Source organism: Agelaius tricolor, unplaced genomic scaffold, assembly GCF_023055355.1.
Source record: "Agelaius tricolor isolate 1412-34295 unplaced genomic scaffold, bAgeTri1.0.p SCAF_14, whole genome shotgun sequence".
Lineage (NCBI taxonomy): Eukaryota > Metazoa > Chordata > Aves > Passeriformes > Icteridae > Agelaius > Agelaius tricolor.
The window spans coordinates 17,486,628-17,498,615 of NW_027269274.1; the positions used below are offsets into that span (position 1 = coordinate 17,486,628).

At 55.6% G+C, this 11,988-nt stretch overlaps 1 long non-coding RNA gene and 1 pseudogene across 1 annotated transcript; both read left to right on the top strand.

The window, feature by feature from the left end:
• Window positions 1–385: 385 nt before the first annotated feature.
• Window positions 386–3,031, top strand: LOC139596110 (PHD finger protein 7-like; annotated as a pseudogene).
• A 2,094-nt stretch (window positions 3,032–5,125) lies between these two features.
• LOC139595698 (uncharacterized) lies at window positions 5,126–7,925 on the top strand. Its single transcript, XR_011681095.1, has 3 exons — window positions 5,126–5,697; window positions 6,140–7,303; window positions 7,521–7,925. It is a non-coding gene; the product is annotated as an uncharacterized lncRNA (long non-coding RNA).
• Window positions 7,926–11,988: the final 4,063 nt, after the last annotated feature.

An 11,988-nucleotide genomic window follows, 5' to 3' on the forward strand; every position in this document is an offset into this window, starting at 1 on the left:
GATGTCAGAGTGGCCATTGTGACCTGTGCGACCAAGGCCACAAAAGGGAACGCTGGGCTCAGGCCGAGTGTCAGTGCGACCTGACGACGGGAGGAGAAGGTAGGGCAGGGACGTGGCTGCTCAGGGACCAGAGGGGCCCCACACCTCGGGGCTCTGGGCCTGTGCTGCAGGCTCACCTGCCTCTCCCTTCCCAGAATCAGCGGAGGAACAGCCAGAGGACACTGTGGTGTTCCTTAACGCAGCGACGGGAGGAGAAGGCGGACAGGAGCAGGGCTCACGCAGGGCTGAGCAGGGAGTAGAACCTCGTGGCTCTGGGCCTGTCCTGCAAACTCCCCCCCACTCTTCTTCCTCCCATAGAGAGAGAGGACCAACACGTCGGGCGACTATGTCACTCCAGGAGAGGGACTCAGAGCAGACAGCTGCCATGGCTGACAGCAAGCAGGAGGGCCCTGGTGCCAGGGAGGCAGGTGAGGGCAAAGCAGCCCTGTGACAGCCTGGCCCAGGGGCTCTTGTTGCAGCAGGCAGTGTGGGGATCAGAGCAGAGGCAGGGGGAGGCAGGAGCTGCTCGGCCATGCCGGGGCCGGGAGCCTCCCTCCCGCCCAAGTCGGGCCCAGCTGGGCCAGGGGGCAGCTCCTGGGACAGCCGTGCCCGCAATGGCCCCTGCTGTGCAAGGCCTCCAGCCCTGCCCATCAGCCAGGCAGGGACAGAGCAGCCTTGGGGCCGATGCTGCTGCAGGCTCAGAGCCCCGCAGAGCTGCTCATGTCCGCTGCCACTGGCTCTGTCCCCTGCAGCCTGCATGCTGTGTCGCCGAGCCGAGGCTGACCCGGACGTGTGCGGTGACAAACTGGAGAAGGGTGGGCTCTGTGCCCACGTGTTCTGCATGGTGAGTGACTCCGGGCGCTCCCTCCACCGTTGCAATGAGCAGCTCCTGCCGCCCTCTCCTCATCAGCTCCTCCCCTTGCCTGCAGTTCTTCGCCACTCTACTATTTCGGCAAGAGATGGACTGCGTTGGACTCATGGGCTTTCTCCTTCGGGATCTCCTAATTGCAGTCCGGCGGGCGGCACAGAAGGTGAGAGCGTGACAAGAGCAGGGAGATTTGTGCCTGGCGAGGTTTGCCAGAGCTTAGCGCAGAGAGCAGGAAAGAAAGGCCGGCCCGACAGCCGCGACAAAGCCTGGCTCCCAGCAGCTGTGGCACAGAGGCCCTGGCACAGGAGCCTCCCTCCTCCACCAGGCGGCTCTGTGGGCTGGGACCCGGCAGCGGCCACATCCTGCGCCCTGCCCGGAGCCGTGGGGCTGCCAGGGGAGCCCTCGAGGCTGCTGCTGCTGCTGCTGATGGGGCTGCTTGGCTCTTTCCAGTACTGCTGCGTCTGCGGCCAGAGCGGGGCAACCATCATGTGCTGCAAGGAGTACTGTGACAGATGGTTCCACCTGCCCTGTGCCAAGGAGGGAGGCTGTGTCAATCAATACATTACCCCGTTCAGGTACCTCCTCTCCCTTTCTGGCCATCACTCGTGAAGGATCCAGCATTTCTCACTTTCCCCTTTGCTTTGCCCCCAGCTCCTTCTGCCCTGAGCACCGTCCAGAGCAGGAGGTGGAGGTGACTCCAGAGCCGGACACTGTTTGCCCCATCTGCATGGAGCCTGTGGAGGACAGAAAGACCTTCACAACCCTGGTGTGCCCAATGTGCAAAAGGGCCTGGTTCCACAGGGACTGCATCCAGGTTGGAGCCCTCCCCTCAGCCCTGGGGCACAGCAGGTGCTCAGCAGCAGCAGCAGCAGCAGGGCCTCGCTCACCCTGCCTGTGTTTGCCCTGCAGGGACAGGCCATGCGCGCTGGTCTTTTATGCCTCAAGTGCCCCCTGTGCAGAGACAGTGAGACATTCCTTGTCGACCTGTTTCTCTTGGGGATCCGAATCCCCTTCAGGTTGGTGTCCTTCTGCCTGGCCCACCAGCCAGGAGGGTACAAGTGCTGTGCTGTGCCAGGCCCTGCCCCAGGAGCCCTGGCCCTGCCCTGTCCCGTGAGTCTGGGCTTCAGCTTCGTGCCCAACTTGGAAAAGCGCTGGAGAAAGAGCAGGGACACCCTGGATCTCCATGAGGGGAGGGCAGCAGAAATTCATCATCTCTTCCTTTCTCCATCAGACAGCCGACATGGGAGGACAACGATGCCTTTGCGGAGCTAGGAGAGAGGCATGGCCAGTGCAATGCCAGGGATTGCCTTTACCCTGGAGGCAGAGAGGAGGCAGAGGAAGAGGGGTAAGTTGGGATGCTGCACCTGGGGCTCTGCAGGGAACCTGTGTCTCCACAAGGGCTCAAAGCGGGAAGAACCAGAAGCGTTTGGCCAGACAACCACCTTCTGGCACACTTTGTTCTCAGTGCTATGAGCCTGTTTCCCTCCCCAGGCCCTGGCAATTGCTCCTGTGCTCCTCCTGTGCTGCTGAGGGCACCCATAGGCGCTGCTCTGGCCTGAGAAACAGCACACACAGATGGGAGTGTGACACCTGTGCTGGGCTTGGAACGGGTATGGGTCAAACCCCGGTGTCCCTGGGCTGGGGGCAGTGCCCAGGCCAGGCTTGGCAGAGTGCGTCCACTGCTGGAGGGCTGGGGGCACTGCTCTGGCCTGGCCTGGCCTGGGCCTGGGCAATCTTTGACATTCCCGCTTGCCCTTACAGCCTCCAGGGTTGAGTCAGAGCTCAATGGCCCCAGGCTGGCCAGACAGTCAGGACTGGGGCCTTCTCATGGCTCCCCAGATTTGGAGGCCTTCAGCAGCAGCTCTCATAGCCGCAGGCCATTGGGTCTGGCGCACCAAATTCTGTCTGCAGAGACGAGCAGCCACAGCAGGCCCCAACACGCAGCATGGCAGCACATACTGCCATCCTCCTCGCTGGACAGCAGCAGCCCCAGCACATCAAGGTCACTGTACAGCAGCTCCCCTGACTCTGAGGACAGGGTCCATTCCAGACGTGCTGGGCCCGGCCGCGGGCGAAGCCGCTCTCGCCAGCAAGGTCGGGCCCCAAATCGACTTGTGCCCTTGAGGAGTCGGCGTTACAGGAGCAGCTGTAGAAGACCAAGGGCTGAGAGACCCCGACGAAGGGAGACACCTGCATGGGCGTCCCCCCAACACAACCGCTCCCGTCAGCAAGGTTGGGCCCAGAGTCCAGCTGTCCGCTCCAGGAGTCGCCATGAAAGGAGCAGCGAAACAGGGCCAAGAGCTGAGAGGCCCAGGCAAAGGGAGACATCGTCAGGGGCATCCCCCAGACGCAGTCGCTCCCGCCAGCAAGGTCAGGCCCCAAATCAACCCATCCAATCAAGGAGTCGCCGTGACAGAAGCAACAGAACAAGGCCAAGGACTGAGAGGCCCAGGCAAAGGGAGACACCTGCACGGACGTCCCCCAGACGCAGCTGCTCCCGCCAGCAAGGCTGGGCCCAGAGTCCACCTGTCCGGTCCAGGAGTCCCTGTGACAGGAACAGGGGGACAGGGCCAAGGTCTGAGAGGCCCAGGCAAAGGGAGCCACCATCACAGACATCCCACAGACACAGCCGTTCCCGCCAGCAAGGATGGGCCCAGAGTGCACCTGTCCGCTCCAGGAGTCGACGTGACAGGAGCAGTGGGACAGGGCCAAGGGCTGAGAGGCCCAGGCAAACGGAGCCACCATCACAGACATCCCCCAGACGCAGCCGCTCCCGCCAGCAAGGCTGGGCCCAGAGTCCACCTGTCCGGTCCAGGAGTCGCCGTGACAGGAGCAGCAGGACAAGGCCAAGGACTGAGAGGCCCAGGCGAAGGGACACGTCATCGGGGACGCCCCCCAGACGCAGCCGCTCCCGCCAGCAGCGCCGGGCCTCGACTCAAACTGTGCGGTCCAGGAGTCGCCAGGACAGGAGCAGGAGGACAGCAGCGAGTGCTGAGAGGCCCAGGCGTAGGGGGACATGGTCGGGGACATCCCGCAGGAGCAGCCGCTCGCACCAGCGACGTCGGACCTCAGCTGGGACCTCCAACAGCAGCACGTAGCGTCATCTTTTCTTTCTAGTCCATGTGTTGCTTGCCGGAAGTGAAGGTGAGAACGGTCAGTGCAGGGACCTTGAGATGTGCAGGTCTGTGAGAAAACCATATCAGCTCTTGATGTTTCTATTGGCAGGAAAGAAGTCTGTGCTAAATACCTTGATTTCTGTGTACCCGTGTATTCAGTGAAAAGTCACTTAAGGATGTGGCTAATTACAAAGGACTCTTGTTCCTGCCTTTAGACTCCAACCTCTGATGTTTCCCCACTGCTTACCCTTGATAATGAACCACTCCTTAATGGGCTTGGATATGCTTAGGGAGACATTCAGAGCAAGGTGGCTCTTAGGGAAGCTGTCTCTGAAAAGGACGTGTGCTGTGTTGCTATCTTTGAACAATCTCATTTCAGTAAAGCCAAAAAAAGAAGAAAGAAGAGAGTGAGGCACTGCCTCAAGTGGCTGAAGACAACTTTGACAGTATTGCTGCGGATTTGAAAGACTTGATTGGACCTTCAAAGAACAAACCAGAATAGACAGAGGAAATACCCTGGGGCAAAGAGGATGCACAGGACTCTGCCCCAGGGTATTTCCCTTCCATTTGGGACCTTTGCCTGAGAACGACACAGCTCAGAAGCTGAGTACTTTCACGTTTTCCTACTTTGGAGGCACAGAGGAGTTGGGCATCAAAGAGGGCAACAGCAGAACCCTTCTAACATGCCATTGCTAAGGAAGAGCTTCTGGCAGGCACTGTAGGGCAATACGGTGTAATGAAGGTCAGGGTCCAGGGGATTTTCAGCAGCAGAAGTCAGTAATTAGGAAGAAGCATTTTCATCTTCATTTCTGCTTGCCAGGGCTGTGGTAGATTAATGAGAGGTAACTCTTGCTTGCATCTCAGGAATTCTAAAGGCATGCTTTGAGAAGGCATTGGGGTTTCTGCTGAGTGGTGAAAAAGCTGGTTCTCATGCCCTGAATTCCTCAAACGGGGAAAAAGGTGACAAACCAGTCATATCAAGTTTCATAGAACCCAACAAGATTTTAAAGGAAATGTGTGTTAATGTAGAGGGAGGAGCAAAGTCCGGGAGCTGACCCCAAGATCCATGCGCATTCTGTTTGTTACTGAATTCTACTCTTGGACCTTTAGAAAAAAGAAACGGAATGACACATGATCTTTGGGGTGTCCTAACCTTAGATAAAATGAGGCCGTCTGAAATGAAGATGAAACAACATTAAATCGAGTCCCAGTCATGTAGGAGAGAAAAGAAACCGCGAGAAGTTATCCACAATATTAAAAAACCCAACGCAACAGCACAAAGCAACGAGTCCCCCACACTTGTGCTGAACTGAGAAGGTATTCATGGTCTTCTGAATGCAATGACAAATGTTTAAGAATACATAAGGGATCCCTAGAACAAAGTGGAGCAGAGATGTAGCTTAGAAAATCTGGCAGGGGCAGATTCTGTCCTTCCCAAATCTGTCTTCTCCACTCTAAGTATTTCACTTGAAAGGAGGAATTTTTCCTGACCAGTAGGGGAAGAATCTGGTTTTGGCTTTTTTTCTCTATGGGTGCTGTCATTGCAGAGCCTTATGCCCTTGGAACAATAAAGCCGGTAAAAGCCACATGGCAAGAGGATCCACGTTTCCAAGACAGCAGTTCTGAGGGTGATGATGAGCCTGAGATGTCAGAGATTGAACAGGACCAAGAAATGCAAGTTCCATTTCTCTTTGTTGTCTACTTGGCTGTAGTAGTTGGATGCTGTGGGAATATTAACTCAGGAAATGGGAAACGGACATTGCACACCTCTGAGCAACCAAAGTCATCTCGGAAAATCGTTTGTGCTGCACAGAGTCAAAACTCCCAGCAGCACATTTGATGTGAAGATGAATATGGGAAGAGAGAGTTGAGCACAAGAAATTAACTGGGTCATTTTGGTTGGACCAACTCCAAAGTGAGTTTGGCTAAAAGCCAAAGACACAGTCAGTTTTCTCTCTAAAAGTGGGTTTTGTAAAATAGAAAGCTCTATTTGGGGTTCCTAGGGAATAAAGCTTTTCAATGTATACCATTTCTCTGAAGCACTAGAGTTTGAAGTCATGTTCATGGAATTTGATAGTACAATTTAGGATGCTCAAATCCCTTTGTCCTTGTCTAGGTTTCTTTCTTTACCACGCACAGGAAGTGCTAGAGTTTTTTTCTTCTCCAAAGATGATGAACGCCTAAGAGGTATGACAGAATTTCTTCAACCCCTTTTGTATTTTTTTTCCTTTTAAACCCTTCCTGGAATTCAGTGAGGAGGAAAAAATGCTGCCTAGTTATGAAAGTCTTCTAGTCAAAATTTGCCACCCTTATTTGTGGTCCAAGTTGTGGTAGAATCCTGTGAGAAAGTCCTGGTAAAATAGGGGTCAAGCAGATTTCTGGCTTTCTTGTCTTTCAGACAATTACCGAATAGGAATCTGGACTTTTAGAGTTTACCAGAAGCTTAGTCACTTGTCAGGTTACCTAGACATTTTGGATCCTTTCAGGTATTTAAATCATCTTTAACTTTTTCCTCTCTTTCTGGTGTTACCGTTAGAAACGTTTGAGTGTTCTTCTTGTGAGCCACGTATGTCCCTGTGGTTCTTTGTGCTAATGCATCTGGGGCTTTCTCTTCTGAATCCAGTCAATTTTGTATTTAGAAAGAAAGACAACAACAACCAAAGGAAACATACACACAGTGCCCAAAACCTGCACAGGCCACCAAAACAATTGCTGGTTCTATTTTGTAGACTAGAGTCTTAAGACAAGCTTAAAGGATGTGCCTTCCATGAGACTGATGAGATAACTGTGATGAAAGGCACTGCTGTGTTCACACAGTTAGCGGCCTGCAATCTTCCAGCCAGCCTGATTTACAGGGTGTGTTGAAATGGAGAGCTCAGGCCTCAGCAGGCCTCAGTTCTGGGGGAAGGTGTGGGGTGCTGGTGCTGAGCTTCAAATGAAAGAGCTGCAATTTCACTGCAATTCAGATTGCAGCATGTTGAGGAAAACTGCTGCTGCCTTTCTTTCCATGTTCTTAGCACAGCAGGCCGCAGTAGGGAACATTTCTGCTGAAGCCAAGGTGTGGTGGGGGGCAGGAGAACAGGAAGGATGGTGAAGAATTGATTTCTGATTTTAGTGCTGTGTTGGTCATGATTGTTAGAAGCAGCAGCACAATCACAAGCGTTTAAGCCTATTAATTGGTTGTTTCTTTTGTGCAGAGGGTCCACAGTTATTTTGTAGATTGGTAGAACTCAGTGAAGAAAAAGAGGGTTAGGAAGACAGACGTAGATTATTGCTTGAGGTGAGTATGTAACATCTGTTCCCTGGTAAGTCTGGGGGAAAGCTGAGCCTGGGGAGGAATTGCAGGTATGAATGCGCATGCAAAATGAATTCAGGACCTCGAGAAGAGCTTTAAATTTGTAATGAAGAGGGAAGAGAAGTTTTTTAGTGTAGCGGTGTGTAGAACATCTCGTTGTGTGGTCCAGTCAGGTAAACCGTTACATCTCTGTACGTTACAGGTGCAGCTACTTAACTGTATGTAAGGATAGTGAATGTAGAGACTTCTCCTAATAGTGGATTCAGAAACTTCTTGGAAGAATTTGTTAGATTTTCATTATTTTCTGGAACGCCGAAGGAAGCATAAGGATAGCCTATAGGAAGTGCAAGCAAACCAATAAACCTTTTACTGATTAGAAGCGAGTCACGTTTGTTTCTTGAAGGAGTTGCCAAACAACGTTACTTTCAAAATCCTTTCAAAGGTCTAACAGGGATCAATAGCAGCAAACCCTGTTAGGCCGTGTTTGGGAGCTGGGGCTGAGGCTCTTGTGTCCTGGGGAGCCACGGGAAGGCTCCAGTCCTGACTGTGCGGCCAGGCCGGGGCCATGGAGCTCCAGCCCATCCCTGGTGGATGCAAGGGCCAGCAGGAATGTCAAGGGACCCCAGGGCCGGGCCAGGCCAGGCCAGAGCAGTGCCCCCAGCCCTCCAGGAGCGGATGGGCTCTGCCAAGCCCAGCCTGGGCACTGCCCCCAGCCCAGGGACAGGCGGGTGCTTTGCCCAAGAGCCGTGCCCAGAGCAGCAGAGCTATCACAGCCCCAGCTGGTTCTGCTCTGCGTCAGGCCCGAGCAGGGCCCGTGGGTGCCCTGGGCAGTGCAGGAGCAGCACAGGAGCAGCTGCCAGGGCCTGGCGAGGCACAGGGGTCAGCCTCGGCTCGGTGACACAGCATGCAGGCTGCAGGGGACAGAGCCAGTGGCAGCGGACATGAGCAGCTCTGCGGGGCTCTGAGCCTGCAGCAGCATCGGCCCCAAGGCTGCTCTGTCCCTGCCTGGCTGATGGGCAGGGCTGGAGGCTTGCAGAGCAGGGGCCATTGCGGGCACGGCTGTCCCAGGAGCTGCTCCCTGGCCCAGCTGGGCCCCACTTGGGCAGGAGGGAGGCTCCCAGCACCCGCATGGCCGAGCAGCTCCTGCCTCCCCCTGCGTCTGCTCTGATCCCCACACTGCCTGCTGCCACAAGCAGCCAGCGGGAGCGGCTGCGTCTGGGGGGCGTCCCCGATGATGGCTCCCTTTGCCTGGGCCTCTCAGCCCTTCGCCCTGTCCCGCTGCTTCTTTCACGGCAACCCCTGGAGCGGACAGGTGGACTCTGGGCCACCTCTTGCTTGAGGGAGCGGTTGTGTTGGGGGGACGCCCATGCAGCTGTCTCCCTTCGTCGGGGTCTCTCAGCCCTTGGTCTTCTACAGCTGCTCCTGTAACGCCGACTCCTCAAGGGCACAAGTCGATTTGGGGCCCGACCTTGCTGGCGAGAGCGGCTTCGCCCGCGGCCGGGCCCAGCACGTCTGGAATGGACCCTGTCCTCAGAGTCAGGGGAGCTGCTGTACGGTGACCTTGATGTGCTGGGGCTGCTGCTGTCCAGCGAGGAGGATGGCAGTACCTGCTGCCATGCTGCGTGTTGGGGCCTGCTGTGGCTGCTCGTCTCTGCAGATAGAATTTGGTGCGCCAGACCCAATGGCCTGCGGCTATGAGAGCTGCTGCTGAAGGCCTCCAAATCTGGGGAGCCATGAGAAGGCCCCAGTCCTGACTGTCTGGCCAGCCTGGGGCCATTGAGCTCTGACTCAGCCCTGGACACTGTAAGGGCAAGCAAGAATGTCAAAGATTGCCCAGGCCGAGGTCAGACCATGCTGTATTGCACTAAATATTTTATTTAGTTGTTTTTTTGCACTGGGTGATGGGAAATTTGTACTGAGTATGGTATGTCGAGTATTCCCCCTCTCCCATCACATGGTCTATCCCCCACACACCCCCCTTTCTATACACCCTGGTGGTCTGTTCCCCCTCCCCTCGCCGCTCCCCAGTGGTATTCCATTGGCTGTGGTCCTCTTTTCCTGCCCCCATCCCTCGGGTATAAAACTCCACATCAGGTATGTCATGCCGTCTTTTCCACCTGGGTGGTTGCCGGACCAGAGGTGTCCCATCCCAAGCCAATAAACAGGACACTCATCCCCACGTGCAGAAGAGCGCGTCTCGTCTTTTGTTTTTGTCCATGTAAGACCGTGTGGGCTAGGGTTTGAGCTGGCCGGATTGTACCCATACAACAGCCCAGAGACACACAGAATCTTGCAAGGCCAGGCCAGAGCAGTGCCCCCAGCCCTCCAGCAGTGGACGCGCTCTGCCAAGCCCGGCCTGGGCACTGCCCCCAGCCCAGGGACACAGGGGGGCTTTGACTCATACCCGTTCCAAGCCCAGCACAGGTGTCACACTCCCATCTGTGTGTGCTGTTTCTCAGGCCAGAGCAGCGCCTATGGGTGCCCTCAGCAGCACAGGAGGAGCACAGGAGCAATTGCCAGGGCCTGGGGAAGCAAAGAAGTTTATGGCACTGAGGACAAAGCGTACCCACACAAGGTTGTCTGGCCAAGCTCTTCAAGTTCTTTGCGCTTTGAGCCCTTGCCAAGATGTGGTTTCCCTGCAGAGCCCTGGGAGCAGCTTCCCAACTTATTCCTCTTCCTCTGTCTCCTCTCTGCCTCCAGGGTAAAGGCAATCCCTGGCATCACACTGGCCGTGCCTCACTCCTAGCTCCACGAAGGCATCATTGTCCTCCCATGTTGGCTGATAAAGAAAGGAAAAACTGTCCCTTATGGAGATCCAGGGTGTCCCTGCTCTTTCTCCAGTGCTTTTCCAAGTTGGGCACGAAGCTGAAGCCCAGACTCACAGGACAGGGCAGGGCCAGGGCTCCTGGGGCAGGGCCTGGCACAGCACAGCACCTGCACCCTCCTGGCTGGTGAGCCAGGCAGAAGGACACCAACCTGAAGGGGATTCGGATCCCCAAGGAATTCTTGAATGTCTCTGCACAGGGAGCAGTGGAGGCATAAAAGACAGGCAGAGCCTGTCCACTTCTGAAGGGCTGGGGGCACTTCTCAGGACCCAGCCTGCCTTGGTCTTTGACATTCCTGCTAGCCCTTACAGCATCCAGGGCTGAGCTGGTGCTCAATGGCTCCTGTCCAACTAGACAGGACAGGAGCCCTCTCACAGCTATGCAGAATCCTAGGCCATCAGTCCCAGCTCCAGTAGCTCACTGTCATTAGGAGATGTGGAGAAGAAGCAGCAGTGTCATAAGGTTGCTTTTGTTTTTACCGCAAAAAGGAGCGTGTTTGTTCCAGTTACCAGCAGAAAACACCTGTTTTCCCACAGCCTATTACTAAAAAAATCGCCTTTCCAAGAAATCTGCATGGATGGATCAGAGATCAGCATCAATCGCCAGAACAATGACTTATTTTAATAACTAATTATTACAGAACTACTAAAAAACAGAAAACTATGTCTACTAACTGATGGCATCTCTTTAATCTAAGCACTCAATTCCCTTTATGTGGGGTATTTGAGGGACAACTGTAAGAAATCCCGCTATTAAATTCATAGCACTGGACAAAGAAATACTTGACTGCTTTTGAAGAGTTTAATGTACTAACAAAATGACACAGGCAGACCTTTTTATTGTTGAAACTTTTTGAACGTTTTTTCACCCTCATATTCCTCCTGATATAGTTGAGATTATCTAAGTAATTAGATTTGGTATCTTTTCAGGCTTCCCATTCATGCCCTGAATATTTTGCCAGACCTTCCTTTTTTTTTTCAATTCTGTGGTTTCCCTCTGGTGTTTTAAATCAGATGTTTCAGTATTTTACTATCTGTGGTGCTACTCTCTCGGATCTAGTGAAGAGGGCCAAGCAGTGCCGGTCTGCCGGCAGGTCCCAGGCGTCGCTCCTGCTGGCGGCCCCGGGGCAGGAGCGACGCCGGCGCTGCCATGGCCGGGCTTCCCTCAGGTGTCGGCACTGCCAGCCCGGCTCTGCCCAGCGGCCCCGGCGCTGCCATGGCCGGGCTTCCCTCAGGTGTCGGCACTGCCAGCCCGGCTCTGCCCAGCGGCCCCGGCGCTGCCATGGCCGGGCTTCCCTCAGGTGTCGACACTGCCCGCCTGGCTCTGCCCAGCGGCCCCGGCGCTGCCATGGCCGGGCTTCCCTCAGGTGTCGGCACTGCCAGCTCGGCTCTGTCGGGGGCTCTGGCACCGCCACGGCGCACGGCAGCTCTGGCACTGCAGCCTCGGCCAGCAGCCCGATCTGCGGACTGGGACCCCGCAGCGGCCGCACGCTTCTCCCTGAGCCCGAGCAGCGACTGCACCCTCCCAACAGCGCGCCGGGAATGCGCCCACGACCAGCGCGGGCTCGGCTCTGGGCAGGAACCGCCCCGCCCCTCACACCCGCCCGCCCCTTCCCGCCCTCCGGCCCCGCCGCGCGGCGCCCGCGCTGTCATGGCGGCTCTCGCCCACAAGGCAGCGCCCTGAGCCCTGCAATGGCGCCGGCAACGTTCTGGCACTCTGGAAGGCGCGGGCGGGCACCTCTTGCAAACTGGGCCATACGTCCCATTTCCTGAAGAAAACACGTCCTGTCATGCCTGGCCTTTACACACTTCCAAGCCTGCTCAACAAGAACAGACGTTTAACCTG